At 42.3% G+C, this 16,676-nt stretch overlaps 1 protein-coding gene across 9 annotated transcripts in view; it reads right to left on the bottom strand.

The window, feature by feature from the left end:
* LOC128689952 (uncharacterized) overlaps positions 1-16,676 on the bottom strand; it is a 1,227,005-nt gene that overhangs the window by 980,966 nt on the left and 229,363 nt on the right. The window contains exon 1 of one of the 9 annotated variants that reach the window (XM_070088636.1): positions 7,934-8,082. The exons of the other annotated variants lie outside the window; for them this stretch is intronic. The gene's annotated coding sequence lies outside the window, so the exon portion shown is untranslated. Of the gene's footprint in view, positions 1-7,933; positions 8,083-16,676 lie in introns of those variants that run through there. 9 annotated transcript variants of the gene reach the window in all.

Raw genomic sequence — 16,676 nt, 5'->3', positions numbered from 1 at the left:
ACAACACCGTAGGGAAGTTAAATGATAGCTCTAGGCCTTTCATGTTGCAATCGACACATCGTCAGGAGCTTGCAATTTTGCGAAATGTTTGGTTAGGTGTATTAATTCACACAATGAACTGAGAACCAGCTAGTCAAATGTAAGTAGTGGAATAATGAGCATTCCGTGGAGCTTTGTTGAGGAAGACGTCTGAAGAACCAGAGAAGTGGTCCTTGAACCAAGAGAAGTCGTGAAGAAAGAACCAAGAGAAGTTTCCTGGAACCCAGAAAAGTTGTCAAGAACCCACGGAAGTGGTCAAGAACAAGGAAGCTGCCAGAACCAGAGAAGTTGTTAAGAACCCTGAAGTCATGGGCCCAGAGAAGTGAAGAACAGGAAGCGGGAGCGAATAGGAGACAGAAACAGTTTGGTGTCAGGTCATTATCAGTTCAGAGTGTTTGGACTGGGACTTTAGAAGCCGACAACTGAGAAACCTTTCCTGGGGAAAGGTGAAGTGGAGGGCAAGGACAGTGGGGAGATGAGAAGACAGAAAGAAGAAGGGGAGTAGTGTGTAATTATCTATTCAAATTATTACAAGCCACTCGCATCCCATCTTGTCAAAATTGATAATATAAATATTTCAGCTTCTCAGTGGATTTGGCCCACGATGTGTTTTCGGATTCCTCCAGCCGTCTGCTACTGCTTTTGAGGCACAATATTTTCAGTATCCCTTCTACATTGCTGCCAAGATGAGGACAGTTATGACCTCTTTGTTTTAATTGCTGGCATCAAGAAACCCTCATTTTGTGCAGTATTCTCCTTCTTTTATATCAAAGAATATATCTCCTTTTCCTTCTCTTCTAGTGAAAATATTTCCAGTGTCCTTTAATTTTGCTCGTAACTCATTTTTTCTCAAGTATGAAATTTATTTGGTTACAAGTGTTTGAACTTCTTATATTTTAACTACGTATTTTCAAGGAACCCCAGTGAAGTCACACTGATTGTATTGTGTTATCCTATCTTAAATACACACAATGTACCACTATTGTGAGCCTCAGAACCACTCTGTAAGTTTATACAATCGTGTGCAATCATTTTTAGATTTTCTTCAATAAAATTATAATAATTATTTAATAAATATTAATGGTTTACCAAACCAGTTATTCAATTATTAATATGTGTGAACATCATTACCGCTGGCGCATATTTTAATATTGGTCTGTCATGTGCTATTAAAATAAACACAGCGGCGTTAATTCCCTAAGCGACAATTCGAAGAGACAATAAGCGGGAAGAACTTTTATCTACGACGTTCTCACAGTAAGTCATTAATTACCAAGCACAACTGTGGGTGAAACATCGTAAAATAGAGGATTTTCTCATTTTACATTGTCTTTGAATTACTATATATTACAAAAAAGAAACTGAGCAATTGCCAATCATATATCAGACGCTATTTTATTAGTCTAAAAATTCTCAATACTATAAGTTTTCTACTGGTAACTGATATTTATTTTCATTAAATTGTTCTTTATTCATTGTTCTTCAACCACCTATTTGTGGTTGCGGGATCAGTCTGCGGCTCACATTATACTCTTACTGAATCTTCCACTAGGTCGCTCTTCCTGCTACATAGGTTTATCATACCTCTTCTTAAAGAGTTATGTGGAACCTTCCACCTACATCTTCCAGACTACTTTCATTTCCTGAAAACAACTCTGTGACGATGAAATACTTCCTAACATCCTATGATTCATCTGAGGCTTCAGTTCTGTGACCCCTTGTCGCTGTGCGTGCTGTGTGTGTGTGTGTGCTCACTAGTTGTGTGGTGGCGGGGTCGAGCCACAGTTCCTGGCCCGCCTCTTCAATTGTCAGCTACCCGATCACTCTTCCCCACTCAATGGTGACACATCATACACTCTTTTTAAAGCTATGTGATCCTGCCTCCTACATCACTATCCAGGCTATTCCTTCCTGACAACTCTGCTTGAGTGAAAATACTTCCCTAACATCCCTGTGGTTCATCTGGAGTCTTCAGCTTTTTCAACTGTGACCCCTCGTTTGCTGTTCCCATCTCTGGAACATCCTGTTTCTGTCCACCTTGTAAGGTCTCAGTATTTGCTGTGTCGTTATCATATCACCCCTAACTCTCTGTCTTGTTGCAGAACCTTTGCTTCCTCTAGTTTCCTTACATGCTTGACTAGGTGAGGGTTCCAAACTGGTGCTGCATGTTCCAATATGGGCCTAACGTACACGGTGTACAGGGTCCTGAATGATCCCTTATTTAGAAGTCGGAATGCTGTTCTTAGGTTTGCCAGGCGCCCGTATACTGCAGCAGTTATTTTGGCTGATGTGCGCCTCAGATATTCCTGGTGGTATACTCACACCAAGATCCTTTTCATGAGTGAGGTTTTGTAGCTCTGGCCCTCCTAGACTGTACTCCGTCTGTAGCTTCTTTGCGTCCCCAATCTTTATGACTTTGCACTTGGTGGGGTTGAACTCCAGGAGCCAGTTTCTGGACCAGGCCTGCATTCTATCCAGATCCATTATCTGGATTCTGCCTGGTCTTCGTCCGATTGAAAGTAATCTACCCACCCTTCTCTCTTGTCTTACTGCCCGTCACTGTCATAGAACTCCGCTGAGTTTACTGTGCAGTTTCAAATCCCTGAGGCGTACTGGCTGTCGTTGTGCAGCTCATTCCTTTCTAGGTGCTCCACCACTCTTCTCCTGATAATTTTCTCCATGACCTTGCATACTATACACGTCAGTGACACTGGTCTGTAGTTTAATGCTTCGTGTATGTCTCTTTTTTTTTTTTTTAAAAATGGGACTACATTTGCTGTCTTCTATACTTCCGGTAATCGTCCTGTTTTGATAGATGTGTTGAAGATAGTTGTTAGTGGTACACAAAGTGCCTCTGCTCCCTCTCTCAGGACCCATGGAGAGATGTTATCTGGCCTCGCCTTTGAGGTGTCTAGCTCACTTAACAGCCTCTTCATTTCTTCCTCGGTTGTATGTATTGTGTCCAACACTTGATCGTGTACCCCACCTCTCTGCTCTTCTGGAGGCCCTTCTGTCTCCTCTATGAACACTTCTTTGAATCTCCGGTTGATCTCCTCATATACTTCGCGGTCGTTTTTTGAGACCTCCACTCCTTCCTTCCTCAGCCTGATAACCTGGATCTTGACTGTCGTTTTCCTCCTGATGTGGCTGTACAACAGTTTTGGGTCAGATTTGGCTTTTGCTGCTATGTCATTCTCATATAGCCTTTGGGTCTCCCGTCTTACCTGTGCATATTCATTTCTGGCTCTACGACTGGTCTCCTTATTCTCCTGGGTCCTTTGCCTTCTATACTTCTTCCATTCCCTAGCACACTTGGTTTTGGCCTCCCTGCACATCTGGGTGAACCATGGGCTCATCCTGGCTTTTTCATTAGTCCTGTTACCCTTGGGTACAAACCTCTCCTCAGCTTCCTTACATATTGTTGTGTGAGTGTGTGTGTGTGTGTGTGTGTGTGTGTGTGTGTGTGTGTGTGTGTGTGTGTGTGTGTGTGTGCGTGTGTGTGTGTGTGTGTGTGTGTACTCACCTATTTGTACTCACCTATATGTGGTTGCAGGGGTCGATTCATAGCTCCTGGTGCCGCTTCTTCGCTGGTAGCTACTGGGTCCACTCTCTCCCTGCCCCATGAGCTTTATCATACCTCGCCTTAAAACTATGTATGGTTCCCGCCTCCACTACGTCACTTTCTAGGCTATTCCATGGTCTGACTACTCTATGATTGAAGAAATACTTCCTAACATCCCTTTGATTCATCTGAGTCTTCAACTTCCAATTGTGACCTCTTGTGTCTGTGTCCCCTCTCTGGAACATCCCGTCTTTGTCCACCTTGTCTATTCTGCGCAGTATTTTATATGTCGTTATCATGTCTCCCCTGACCCTCCTGTCCTCCAGTGTTGTCAGGCCGATTTCCCTCAACCTTTCTTCGTAGGACAATCCCCGTAGCTCTGGGACTAGTCTTGTTGCAAACATTTGCACTTTCTCTAATTTCTTGACGTGCTTGACTAGGTGTGGATTCCAAAGTAGTGCTGCATACTCCAGTATGGGCCTGACGTAAATGGTATACAGTCTTTTGAACGAATCCTTACTGAGGTATCGGAACACTATCCATAGGTTTGCCAGGCGTCCGTATGCTGCAGCAGTTATCTGATTGATGTGCGCCTCAGGAGATATGCTCGGTGTTATACTCACCCCCAGATCTTTTTCCTTGAGTGAGGTTTGCAGTCTTTGGCCATCTAAACTATATTGTGTCTGCGGTCTTCTTTGCCCTTCCCCAATCTTCATGACTTTGCATTTGGCAGGGTTAAACTCAAGGAGCCAGTTGCTGGACCAGGCTTGTAGCCTCTCCAGGTCTCTTTGTAGTCCTGCCTGATCCTCATCCGATTTGATTCTTCTCATTAACTTCACATCATCTGCAAACAAGGACACTTCTGAGTCTATCCCTTCCGTTATGTCGTTCACATATACCAAGAACAGCACAGGTCCTAGGACTGACCCCTGTGGAGCCCCGCTTGTCACAAGCACCCACTCTGACACCTCGTCACGTACCATGACTCGTTGCTGCCTCCCTGTCAGGTATTCTCTGATCCATTGCAGTGCCTTTCCTGTTATGTGTGCCTGGTCCTCTAGCTTTTGCAGCAACCTTTTGTGAGGGACTGTGTCGAAGGCCTTCTTGCAGTCCAAAAAAATGCAGTCTATCCACCCCTCTCTCTCTTGTCTTACTTCTGTCACCTTGTCATAAAACTCTAGTAGGTTTGTGACACAGGATTTTCCTTCTCTGAAACTGTGCTGGTTGTCAGTTATACACTTGTTTCTTTCCAGGTGCTCCACCACTCTCCTCCTGATGATCTTCTCCATGACCTTGCATACTATACACGTTAGTGATACAGGTCTGTAGTTTAGTGCCTCATGTCTGTCTCCCTTTTTAAAAATTGGGACTACATTTGCCATCTTCCATGCCTCAGGGAGTTGCCCAGTTTCAAATGATGTGTTGAAGATCTTTGTTAATGGCACACACAATATCTCTGCTCCCTCTTTAAGGACCCACGGAGAGATGTTGTCTGGTCCCACCGCCTTTGAGGTGTCAAGTTCGCATAGCAGCTTCTTCACTTCCTCCTTGGTTATATGCTCATCCAGCACTTGCTGGTGTATCCCCCTGTTCTGATTTCCTGGAGTCCTACTGGTTTCCACTGTAAATACTTCTTTAAATCTAGTGTTGAGCTCCTCACATACCTCTCGGTCGTTTCTTGTGAATTCCCCATCACCCTTCCTCAGTCTGATTACCTGGTCCTTGACTGTTGTTTTCCTCCTGATGTGGCTGTACAACAGCTTCGGGTCAGTCTTGACTTTCGATGCTATGTCATTTTCATATTGTCGCTGAGCCTCCCTTCTTATCTGTGCATATTCGTTTCTGGCTCTTCGGCTAATCTCTTTATTTTCCTGAGTTCTATGTCTTCTGTACCTTTTCCATTCTCTAGTACACCTAGTTTTTGCCTCCCTACACCTTTGGGTGAACCAAGGACTCGTTCTGTTCTTCCCATTATTTCTGTTTCCCTTGGGAACAAACCTCTCCTCTGCCTCCTTGCATTTTGTTGCCACATAGTCCATCATTTCTTGTACTGGTTTTCCTGTCAGTTCCCTCTCCCACTGAATGTTTTGAAGGAAGTTCCTCATGCCTGAGTAGTTCCCCCTTTTGTAGTTTGGTTTTTCCCACCCTATTCCTGCTACTCTCTCCACTTGGAGCTCAACTATGTAGTCGAAGCACAGAACCATATGATCACTAGCTCCCAGGGGCCTTTCATACAAAATATCCTCGATGTCTGAACTACTCAAGGTGAATACAAGGTCCAGTCTTGCTGGTTCATCTTCTCCTCTCTCTCTGGTAGTGTCTCTAACATGTTGATGCATGAGGTTTTCCAGTACTACATCCATCATCTTGGCTCTCCATGTTTCGGGACCCCCATGGGGCTCCAGATTTTCCCAGTCAATCTCCTTGTGATTGAAATCACCCATAACTAGTAACTTTGCTCCCCCCATGTGTGCTCTCCTGGCCACCTCGGCTAGTGTGTCGACCATGGCTCTGTTGCTCTCATAGTATTCTTCTCTTGGTCTCCTGCAGTTCTGTGGTGGGTTGTACATTACTGCAATTATCACCTTATGTCCCTCAGACTGGATTGTTCCTACTAAGTAGTCCCTTTCACCCGTGCCATCCATTCCTTCCATTTTCTCAAAACCCCACTGGTTTTTAATGAGCAGTGCAACTCCTCCTCCCCCTCTCCTCCTTCTGTCTTTCCTGAGGATTTGATATCCGGGTGGAAAGATTGAATCTGTTATTATTCTGGTGAGTTTTGTTTCTGTGAGTGCTATTATGGCTGGGGATGTCTCCTTGATTCTTTCGTGCCACTCCTCATACTTATTCGTTATTCCATCTGCATTTGTATACCACACCTTCAACTTCTTTTCTAAGACTGTGGTCTGGGAGGTATATTGGGGCTGGGGAAGTGGGAGACCTGATAAGGAACTATGGGTGGTTGCTGTGGGGGTGGAGTTCGTAATGTAGTGGGTGGGGGCATTGGATGTGGCATGGGTATTTTGGTTTAGAGTGTTTGGCTGCACTGGGGTTGACCTGGTTGGGAGGCTTCTATAGGAAGCTGTGAGGGAGGTTGTATTTGATCTTCTTCCTGTGTCTGGGATCTCCTGTCTGTCTTCTCCATCCCCTCTCTTTCCTCCTTTCGCCTTTGTACCATCTCTCTCAGTTTCTGCCTTTCTTCTTGTGTTCTGTCGTGGTCAAGATACACCTTCCTGTATATATGTGTGTGTGTGTGTGTGTGTGTGTGTGTGTGTGTGTGTGTGTGTGTGTGTGTGTGTGTGTATGTGTATGTGTATGTGTATGTGTGTGTGTATGTGTGTGTGTGTGTGTGTGTGTTTGTGTGTGTGTGTTAGGAAGTATAACGTGTGTGTGTGTGTGTGTGTGTAAGTGCGGAGGAAGTCTTAAAGTATTACCCGAGCCTCCGCTAATGCTCCCATCTGAACCAGGAGGAGGTCAGGATATTAAACATTAGACCACTATAAAGAATGCTCAGACCACCGAGTCTGACTACTGGTAGGACAGAGGCGGTTCTGCAGCAACCACTGTTAATGCATTTATAACAGCCTAGACATCCACACCTGTCCTGCAGCAGCGCAGGCCACCCATTGTAGACATCCACACCCGTCCTGCAGCAGCGCAGGCCACCCATTGTAGACATCCACACCCGTCTTGCAGAAGCGCAGGCCACCCATTGTAGACATCCACACCCGTCCTGCAGCAGCGCAGGCCACCCGTTGTAGACATCCACACCCGTCCTGCAGCAGCGCAGGCCACCCGTTGTAGACATCCACACCCGTCTTGCAGCAGCGCAGGCCACCCGTTTCGCCACTCGTGGCGAAACGTTTCCTTAATGTCTTATCAGTGCACACATATCTTTTACCTACATCTTATCAGTACCACTATACTAGTTTCACTTTCTCTGAACTCCCCGCCATAGAGCCAACGGAACCACTGAACGGGATTTTATTTGACAAGGACTCTTCGTCAGGTGATTTTTTTCTCCCCTGAAGAATGCAGTAACGCCAAAAATATCACAATTAACAAATATTTTCTTTTTAGTAACGTTTTAGCCCGTCCTTTATTGTGATCCAAGATAGATCGATTGGTCGTTTAAAGACTGATCTCCAGATGGCTGGTTAAGAGTGAATTGTTTCTGCTAGGGTGTTGTGACTATTCCAAAGAAGAGAGAAAAACAGAATCTCACTTCTAAGCACCGCTCCTCACTCCCGGTAGAGGCCAGGAGCACGGCGGCAACACAACGCTGGCTTAATCAACGAGATGAAAACAAGCAGTACAAGGCCCTTCACTCACCTGTGTGGGTAGGGGAGAGTCTGGGTGGTGTGGGCCACACGCTAGAGATTCTGGGTAGTGTGGGCCACACTCTGGAGATTCTAGGTGATGTGGCCCACGCTCTGGAGAGTCTGGGTGGTGTGGACTACAATCTGGAGAGTCTGGGTGGTGTGGACCACACTATGGAGAGAGTGGGTGGTGTGGACCACACACTCGCCTTAAACACAGGCAACACAACCCACTGGTAACTCTAGTCGAACAAGATTTTTTTTCAGTCTTGTACTCGCGTTACATTATTACATTTCGTATATTTTTTTTTTTACCGTAGTTCAACTGTGTAAATCATATTAGGTTAGATCTAGTTTAAATAACAAAAACCAGTCATGATTCCTGCAATTATCAAGAACACAACAATTCAGGCACTTCCAAGAAAAAACCATAATAAAAAAAGTCTATGAAGAGAAAAAATAAATTTGGAATATTTACTTTTCCCTTTCAGTTAGTCATAATACTGTAAACTTTAAAACATGATAAATAAAATAAACAGTGAGTACATTGCAACAATCAAAACGCGACATTTCAACATGGCAACACCAGTCTTCAGTGTTATGTAGGAAAATTCGTCAACATAATGCTGGTCACACTGAAGGCAAGAGAGTACACAACACTACATTTGGAGACACACAAAGTCCTTAATGACGAGTCACAGATTCAGATTTTTCCCAGAAGGGCCAATACATCTGGCAGTGCCATTCACTGTGTGGGTGAAAACACTACGACATTTCAGTGCCACCAGTTCATCCACCATTAGTTCCAGTAACTAAAACCAAGGTTTCAGCGCCAGACCTCTGCAGAGTGCCACGGCACCCTCAAGACAGACTTCTCGTGGCACTGGGCAAGGAGTGTCACATCTGCCTGCCACAACCCCTCTGCCCACCACGAGAAAGGGGGCAGGGGGAGGGAGAGGAAGGAGAGCAAAGAGAGGAGAAGAAGTAATGCTCAGGGGGAGGGGATGGATATGGATGGAGGCGACGGATGAGGAGGGATGGTGGGAGGGGAAGGGCTGATGAGGGGAAGAAGGGGTAAGGCTGAGAGTACGAGGTGCCAAAGGTCGTACGTGCAGATCTGTTACATTTTGTGGTCACTTACTAAATTTCTCTTCAACACCGCCGTAACTGATGAAACTGATATATCTCGCACGAATTAAGGACGACCGGCTAACTACCAATAGACAACGAGGCGAGGGTATTTGAGGGGCTCCCCCCAGTTTAGGCAAGATCAGTGTGGAAGGGGAGGGGGAAGGGGGGGAATGAGGTCCGCCAGGGAGAAGTGTGCAGGCAGGCGGGCGAGTTAGTGGGGCGGGTGGTCGGGAGGCTCGGTGTGCGCGCTGTTTTGCGGGTGAGCTAAGTGGATTTAAGTATATTTAGGTACAGGTACCCATAATTGCAATTATTATACCTGGTAACATATGTATAAATTACCTAGGATAACCCAAAATTCAAAGTGACTTATTTCCACTGGGGTTCTTGATTACCACTGGGAAACATTTAATTTACACTAATGACTAATACATACACACATTAATACTACACCATCTATTACACATACACACATTAGAAACCAGAAGCTGAGACTCGACATCTGCAATCACATACAGGTGAGTATTTACGCTAACATTAACACTACCTACCTGGAGTCTACCTGAACTGAGTCAGATGCATCCCTGTTTGCTGATGATATAATATAAAACTAATGAGAATATAAACGAATGTGGACAAGGACAGGCTACAAGTGGATCTAGATAAACTACGTGATTGGTCAGGTAAGTAGTTGCTTGAATTCAACACCAGGTTGAATTCAAGGTTATGAAGATTATGGAAAGGGCAAGAAAACCGAAAACTGAGTATGGACTCAGAGGACAGAGATTGTAGATCTTACTCAAGGAGAAATTTCTCAAGGAGTAACCACAGCATGTCGTCAGAGGTGACAGATTTCAATAAAAACTTATGTATTTACTATTTTACTAATATTAATACTATTATTAAAGTATACCTAAAGTCAGTGCCGGATCAGCCGGGCTGTGGCTCGTACGTCGGACTGCGTGCGGCCAGCAGTAACAGCCTAGTTGATCAGGCCCTGATCCATCGGGAGGCCTGGTCGTGGACCGGGCCGCGGGGGCGTTGATCCCCGGAATAACCTCCAGGTAACCTCCAGGTATTCACCTCACCCCAACCAAAACTTACCCTTTATACAGTGTGTTAATTAAGCCCAGTATTCTGAGATAGCAAGTATCAAGTTGTTTTTGAAACCCTGAGTTTGTTTAATGTAGTGTGAGTTGTGTGTCTTTTCTTGGAAAAACTCAACATATATTGGAAAAAGAACTGAAATTAATAGATGTTTTGTAAAACTACTGGAAACATTGTGAACAAAAAAAAAACACATTTTAAAATGAGTATATTTTATAAAGATGTACACTAAACGAAAATAAAAGGAAGGATTAGGTAACTGGGGGTATTAATATTAAGGTTATATGTATATCCTAGGTAGTAGGTTGGTAGACAGCAACCACCCAGGGAGGTACTACCGTCCTGTCAAGTGAGTGTAAAATGGAAACCAGGTAATTATTTTACATGATGGTAGGATTGCTGGTGTCTTTTTTCTGTCTCATAAACATGCAAGATTTCAGGTACGTTTTGCTACTCTACTTACACTTAGGTAACACTAAACATGCATGTACAAGCATATACTATATACACGCCCCTCTGGGTTTTCTTCTACCTTCTTACTAGTTCTTGTTTTTGTTTATTTCCTCTTATCTCCATCGGAAAGTGGAACAGAATTCTTCCTCTGTAAACCATGCGTGTTGTAAGAGTCGACTAAAATAGAGAGAGCAAGGGACTAGTAACCCCATCTCCTGTATATATTACTAAATTTAAAAGGAGGAACTTTCGTTTTTTCTTTATGGCTACCCCTACCTCGGTGGGATACTGCCGGTTTGTTGAAAGATGTATATCTGGGAAGGAAGGATCGAATACTTAAACGTGTAGAAATGCTGAAAAAATAAACATATTTCAATGGGTTTTGTGCTGAAAATCGAGTAAAAAAATGATTTAACATTAATTTAACCTAAACAAAATTAGGTTAACATGTAAACCTACATACTTAACTACTCATTTACATTAAGGTACTTATACACTATCCAGTTTTCGGAGAAGTCTGCAAGGCAATTACACCAGACAAATATTAATCACAATATTAATCACACATTAATCACAGTAGTGTTCTTCCCTTACAACATGTGTCCAATAACTATTTGAACTACGATTTTTTTTTTTCATATTTCGTCAAAACAAATCCTTGAACAAACTTCAATCACTGATCAACAAAGGTTTTGTGTGTTTGGTTATTTTATGTAAGATGATTTATGGTTTTGTTTTATTTTTGTGGGTTTGCCAGATTGTTTTATCACTAATGAATTGTAAGTGGTATTTTCAACTTTCAAGTTATAAACCTACAATGCTTCGTGGCTGCTTAAACGATAGTAATGTTTTTATATTATATATGTGGAAGCTTTTACTCCGACAAAGCAGAAACAAAACCTCACGACTCTTGTGAAAAAAACCTCTTTTCACTACATTGGTGTAAAGGTCGAAGATACACGGCTATGAGGCGCCAAGCCTCATAGCCGTGTATCTTGTTCCTGCTCTATACGTGAGTGGTTTGCTGGAAGGGTGTCATGCGTGCCATTGCACTCCCAGTGATATAGGAGGAACCAAAGGATCACACCACGGGTTGTAATTTCTGTATCTCAAGCGTGTCGGTATTTTCATAAAAAAATAATTAAAAATATTATTTATTTATTATCACATTCCCACCAAGGCAGGGTGGCCCGAAAAAGAAAAACTTTCACCATCATTCACTCCATCACTGTCTTGCCAGAAGGGTGCTTTACACTACAGTTTTTAAACTGCAACATTAACACCCCTCCTTCAGAGTGCAGGCACTGTACTTCCCATCTCCAGGACTCAAGTCCGGCCTGCCGGTTTCCCTGAATCCCTTCATAAATGTTACTTTGCTCACACTCCAACAGCACGTCAAGTATTAAAAATAACACATCTAAATCTTTCTCACTGTTTCAGTACCACCATCTTATAAAGATTTATTTCCCTTCTGTGATGAAGTAGCAGCCACTCAGATTCCAAGTTTGAACCAGCTGGAATAAACTACCTGGAACCACCTCCAGTGACTCAAAGTGATCTTACTTCATCCACGAAACAGTCTGCGATACTTGGTTCAACATTGCGCCAGTGGAATTTACCGCGACCAGACACAATAATTAATTTGTTCAGAAAGCGATAGAATAGCCTAGAAGCTTACAATAAATTGGAAGAATCACTGTTACTGTTGTGATGTTAATGAACTTAGGGTAAACATCACAAGTCCAAAGGCAGTCTTATTTCACAATGACAAGTCTGTCTTTAGCTCTCGGCAGAGACTTGAAGAAACATTCATGAAACAATGCAAAGATTTGTCATTCTGATCGAATATGAGAAGTTTGGGAGGAAAATCTCTGATTAACTAAAAGTAATAGGTTTGTTACTGGGACTGTAAGGTCGATTTCCCAAGTACTGCTGTTTACTGTACCTGTGGAACAGTCGAGGTACAGAGCAGCACTACATTCAACATGAGATAGACTTAAGAAATTTTCAACACATGCTATTAGTCGATCCAGAGGACATAAATCTTCCGTCTGACACATCAAGCTAGGCCTCCCTAAGTACTTCTTCAAAACTTTGGACAAAGAAGGCGGTGGATTTTCCTGTTTGAAGGAGAGGTTTCCCAAAGTCAGTGTTGCCAAACTGAAGGAAGATATCTCCATCGCAACCAAGATGTGGCAATTACTAAATGATCCTGACTTTGACGGAAGTTACCAAGATGTTGAGCTGAGAGCATAAGTAGCATTGAAGAACATTTACGCTGTTTTCTTGGTTAGCCATCACAGTGATGATTACATAAACATTATAGAACTGAGAGTTTATAATCTACTGCAATGTCGGATGTCCCTCAAGATTTATTTATTTAATCCTCATCTTGACTTTTTCCCGCCAAACCTCGATGATGTTAATGGTGAACACATTAAATGACTTCACCAAGACATATCCACCATGGAGAAGAGATATCAGGGAAACTTGACGGTCAGTTCGATGGACACTGGTGCCGGAGACCCATACTAAACACAAGCGGGGGAAAAAAAACCCTGAAAAGTGTGATGTAAATATATTTGTATGACTATGGAAATTTTTGTTATGAATATACATACATATATATATATATATATATATATATATATATATATATATATATATATATATATATATATATATATATATTCTTCCTCCGTAAGCCATGCGTGTTGTATATAGTAACCTCTTCTCCTGTATATATTACTAAATATATATATATATATATATATATATACACAGACGCATATATACACACACACACACTCTCAGACACGCGATCCCAACGATGCAAGACAAGCCAAAGATTTGTGAAATTTTCTAACAGAGGATAATATTCCAATATGATTATAGCTTTCTAATTCATTTTGGTTTGAACGCGACCCACAATACTTGGCTAACACACAGAAACCTATTTTTTAGTGCTAGGTAGGCAGGGAAGAGGAAGGGTGGGAGAGGCAGGAAGACGGGAGAGCGGAAAGAGCAGGAGGAGGAAGAAGGAAAGGTGTTGGAAGATAGGAGAGAAAGGGGGCATGGTAAAGGCTGAACAACAAAGATACATGACTGTTTAGGAATGAAATATGTATGAAGTGTTTATGCAGGGGGAATAATGAAGAGAGGGTGGTCAGGGAGATGCAGTGAGAAGGAACGAGGAGACGAATGAGACAGATGAGAATGAATCAGGGAAAAGAGGAAGACTGAATGAGGTTGAAAGAGGGAGAGTGAATGAGGGAGTGGAGTGAGGGTGAAGGAGGGTGAGAGGGAGTATTCCCGTATTTCTCCCCACTTATCCCATGATCCTCCAGCAGATATAAGTGTCCTCTCAGCGTGAAATATGTTGCCACGAGGTTTATAAGCCCAGGGCTCCAAGTGCCTCACTGTCTCTATTCCTTCCCACCCAAATACCTATTCACCCACCCTCACCTTTTCTCCCTCTCTCACTGTGGACTCGCCTAGTTACGTCTAAGGGGCTGAGCTCCAGCTCTTGGGTCCCGTCTTTGCTTATCAGTTATTTGGCGTGGGTACATCCGCTGCTGTTGGGCATGTATCTCAAGTGAGAAGTTCGGTGTGATGCACACCCCTAAATCCTTTTCCATTTTAAGATCTGTAAATTGTATCCCTTCCAATTAGTATGGTTCCTTTGCTCATCATCACCTTACATCTGTTGCGACTAAACTCCAGTAGCTACTTTTTGGGCCACTCCTGTAGTTTCTTAATTAAGTCTTCTTGAAGGATCACACAATCACCTTGTCATATCCTCCTTAGTAGTTGGCAATGAATTCTTCATTTCCCCCATTATTCTGTTTATAAACAAAGAAACATAACTAGTCTGCATTGTAGGCCTCGAGTTTTTTCTTCTCCATGTACTGACACCACTTCCATCACAAATTCTCTGTTGTATGACAGGAATTCACTCCAACCTGTTTTTGTTTTGTTTTATTAATTTGTAAGTTAAGTCTCTTCAAGGGATGGAGAAATATGAAAGAGCAGTTTGATAGTCTAGGTATAAGCGATCTGCATAATCTTTCTTTCCTGCCTAATATTAATCATATCATCAAATATACTGTTGCAGAATTTACGTTATCGTAATTCGTACCTGTTATTTATAAGGAAGGCTAACAAGCAGAACGTGCGTGTCAGCAGTACTACTCCTGACTGCCTCTTATCTGGTGTCGTTCTTGAAGACCAGCACAAAGTTTTCAATTTTTCATTCAGGGGACAGTTTTTCCTCTATATAGTGATTAGGTAGAGCTCTTCGCAAATTTCCCCTGTCGTCCTTCATGGAATTTCCCAAGTGACCTGCAGTGGTTGGGGAAGGTCTACAGCCTTGGTTGCTAAATTATTTTCATATTGTTTCTTGGCTTCCCTCCTGATTTGTCGGCATTTTTGGCCCTTCGTCTCTGCTTACAGTTTATTAACGTGTTCCCCCTTGTTTAAATTGCTCCCATTTTTCTTTTCCGTGCGTTTCGCTTACATGCGTTGCATTTTAAACCACGTTATTTATTCTCTTTCCTCTTTTTATTTGTATCGAGATGAGTGTTGTTTCTCTGCGTTCCTGGGAAGAGTGCTTCATATCTTATCTTTTTTCTGAGGAATAAAAAGTCACAATACCGTGGCTGGAACAATACATAAATACCTCGCACTTAAGAGATTGAAACTTATGACGACGTTTCGGTGCGGCTTGGAACATTAACAAGTGATTTGTTAATGGTCCAAGTAGGACCGAAACGTCGTAATAGGTTGCAATCTCCTAAGTGCGGGTAATCTGAGAATTGTATTCTTCCAGTTAAGAAACAGGAAATAAACGCATCTGACAGATTTTATATCGAAACTCAAACGAAAGCTACTCATCTCGAATGGACACCAGTTCTCACAAAATGTCATCTATTTATACAAATAGTTTTTAAATGTTAGTGAAAAATACGGTACCTATTTCCTCTGGAAGATGGATGCAATGACGGCAACTTTTACCTTGCTTTTCACCTCCATCTTCTGAGCTAGAAACATTTCCTTTGTACCGAGAAGAGACAATCTCTAGTTATTGCGCAGAATTCGACAAAATGTGCACCTACACAGACACTTGTGCTCAGTCCATAAGTCTCCAGATTGATGGACTGAACACATCGACTCCAGCTGAGGGACTGATTTCCTCAAACTCCTCTTCATGTTTCACCGTTCTTCTCTCCACTGGACTGAGGAAGCCACTGACTGGCGATATGTTTCCCCAATAAAGATTCTCAAATGTTACACAAGTGTTTTATTCTTCAACTTGTTGGTTTTATAAATCATCACACTTTTTTTTTGTCCATTTCATAAGATGAATCGGCTATTAAGGATTGATGCCGTTCTGAATTGTTGTATTTTAATATGAGAAAAGCGCTAAACCAGTAGGGGTCATACAGCGCTTGTGGAATATGATGCATTCAGATTCGACTGAGATCAAGAGCTCCTCACCAGCATTAAGACAAAATAATGCAATAATGTAAAATAATCCTACACCATTTCGAGATTAAAAAAAAAGGCATCAACACACTCCATTAACAATACCAAACTTCTTCTAAGGAGCATACAACAGTGTTGAGATTCTGTAGCCGATCAGAGGACGTTTTCTCCACGTACCACATCAAAGGCACAAAATCTGTGATTGGCCTACGTAACATTGGCTATAGGGCATCAACGCACGAAAAAAAATGTGCTGTAAATCTTGCCCTAGATACAGTACAGTGCACCAGCGTTAAAAATTCGAAAATGGCGTTCTCCATATATAAACGAAAATTTTTGGAGAAAGTAACTAAAAACGTTCCCGAGAAACGTTCCGAAAATACGAAGTCTATATCCTCGTCAAACTTAAAAAACAAAACACCCTCAAATGTGATTTTTTTCAGCCTTTTTTTCTCAGAATTTTTCAAATTTTCAAGAATAAGAAAAAATATTTATTTTTTTTTTTATCATTTTAAGAAAATCCCACTTTATAAAAATGGTAAATTGGCACCCGCACAGATAAAAAATAATTAAGATATATC

Source organism: Cherax quadricarinatus, chromosome 25 (assembly GCF_038502225.1).
Source record: "Cherax quadricarinatus isolate ZL_2023a chromosome 25, ASM3850222v1, whole genome shotgun sequence".
In the NCBI taxonomy this organism is placed as follows: domain Eukaryota; kingdom Metazoa; phylum Arthropoda; class Malacostraca; order Decapoda; family Parastacidae; genus Cherax; species Cherax quadricarinatus.
The sequence above is the reverse complement of the archived record's forward strand: the minus strand, read 5'-3'. Positions and strand labels throughout refer to the sequence as shown.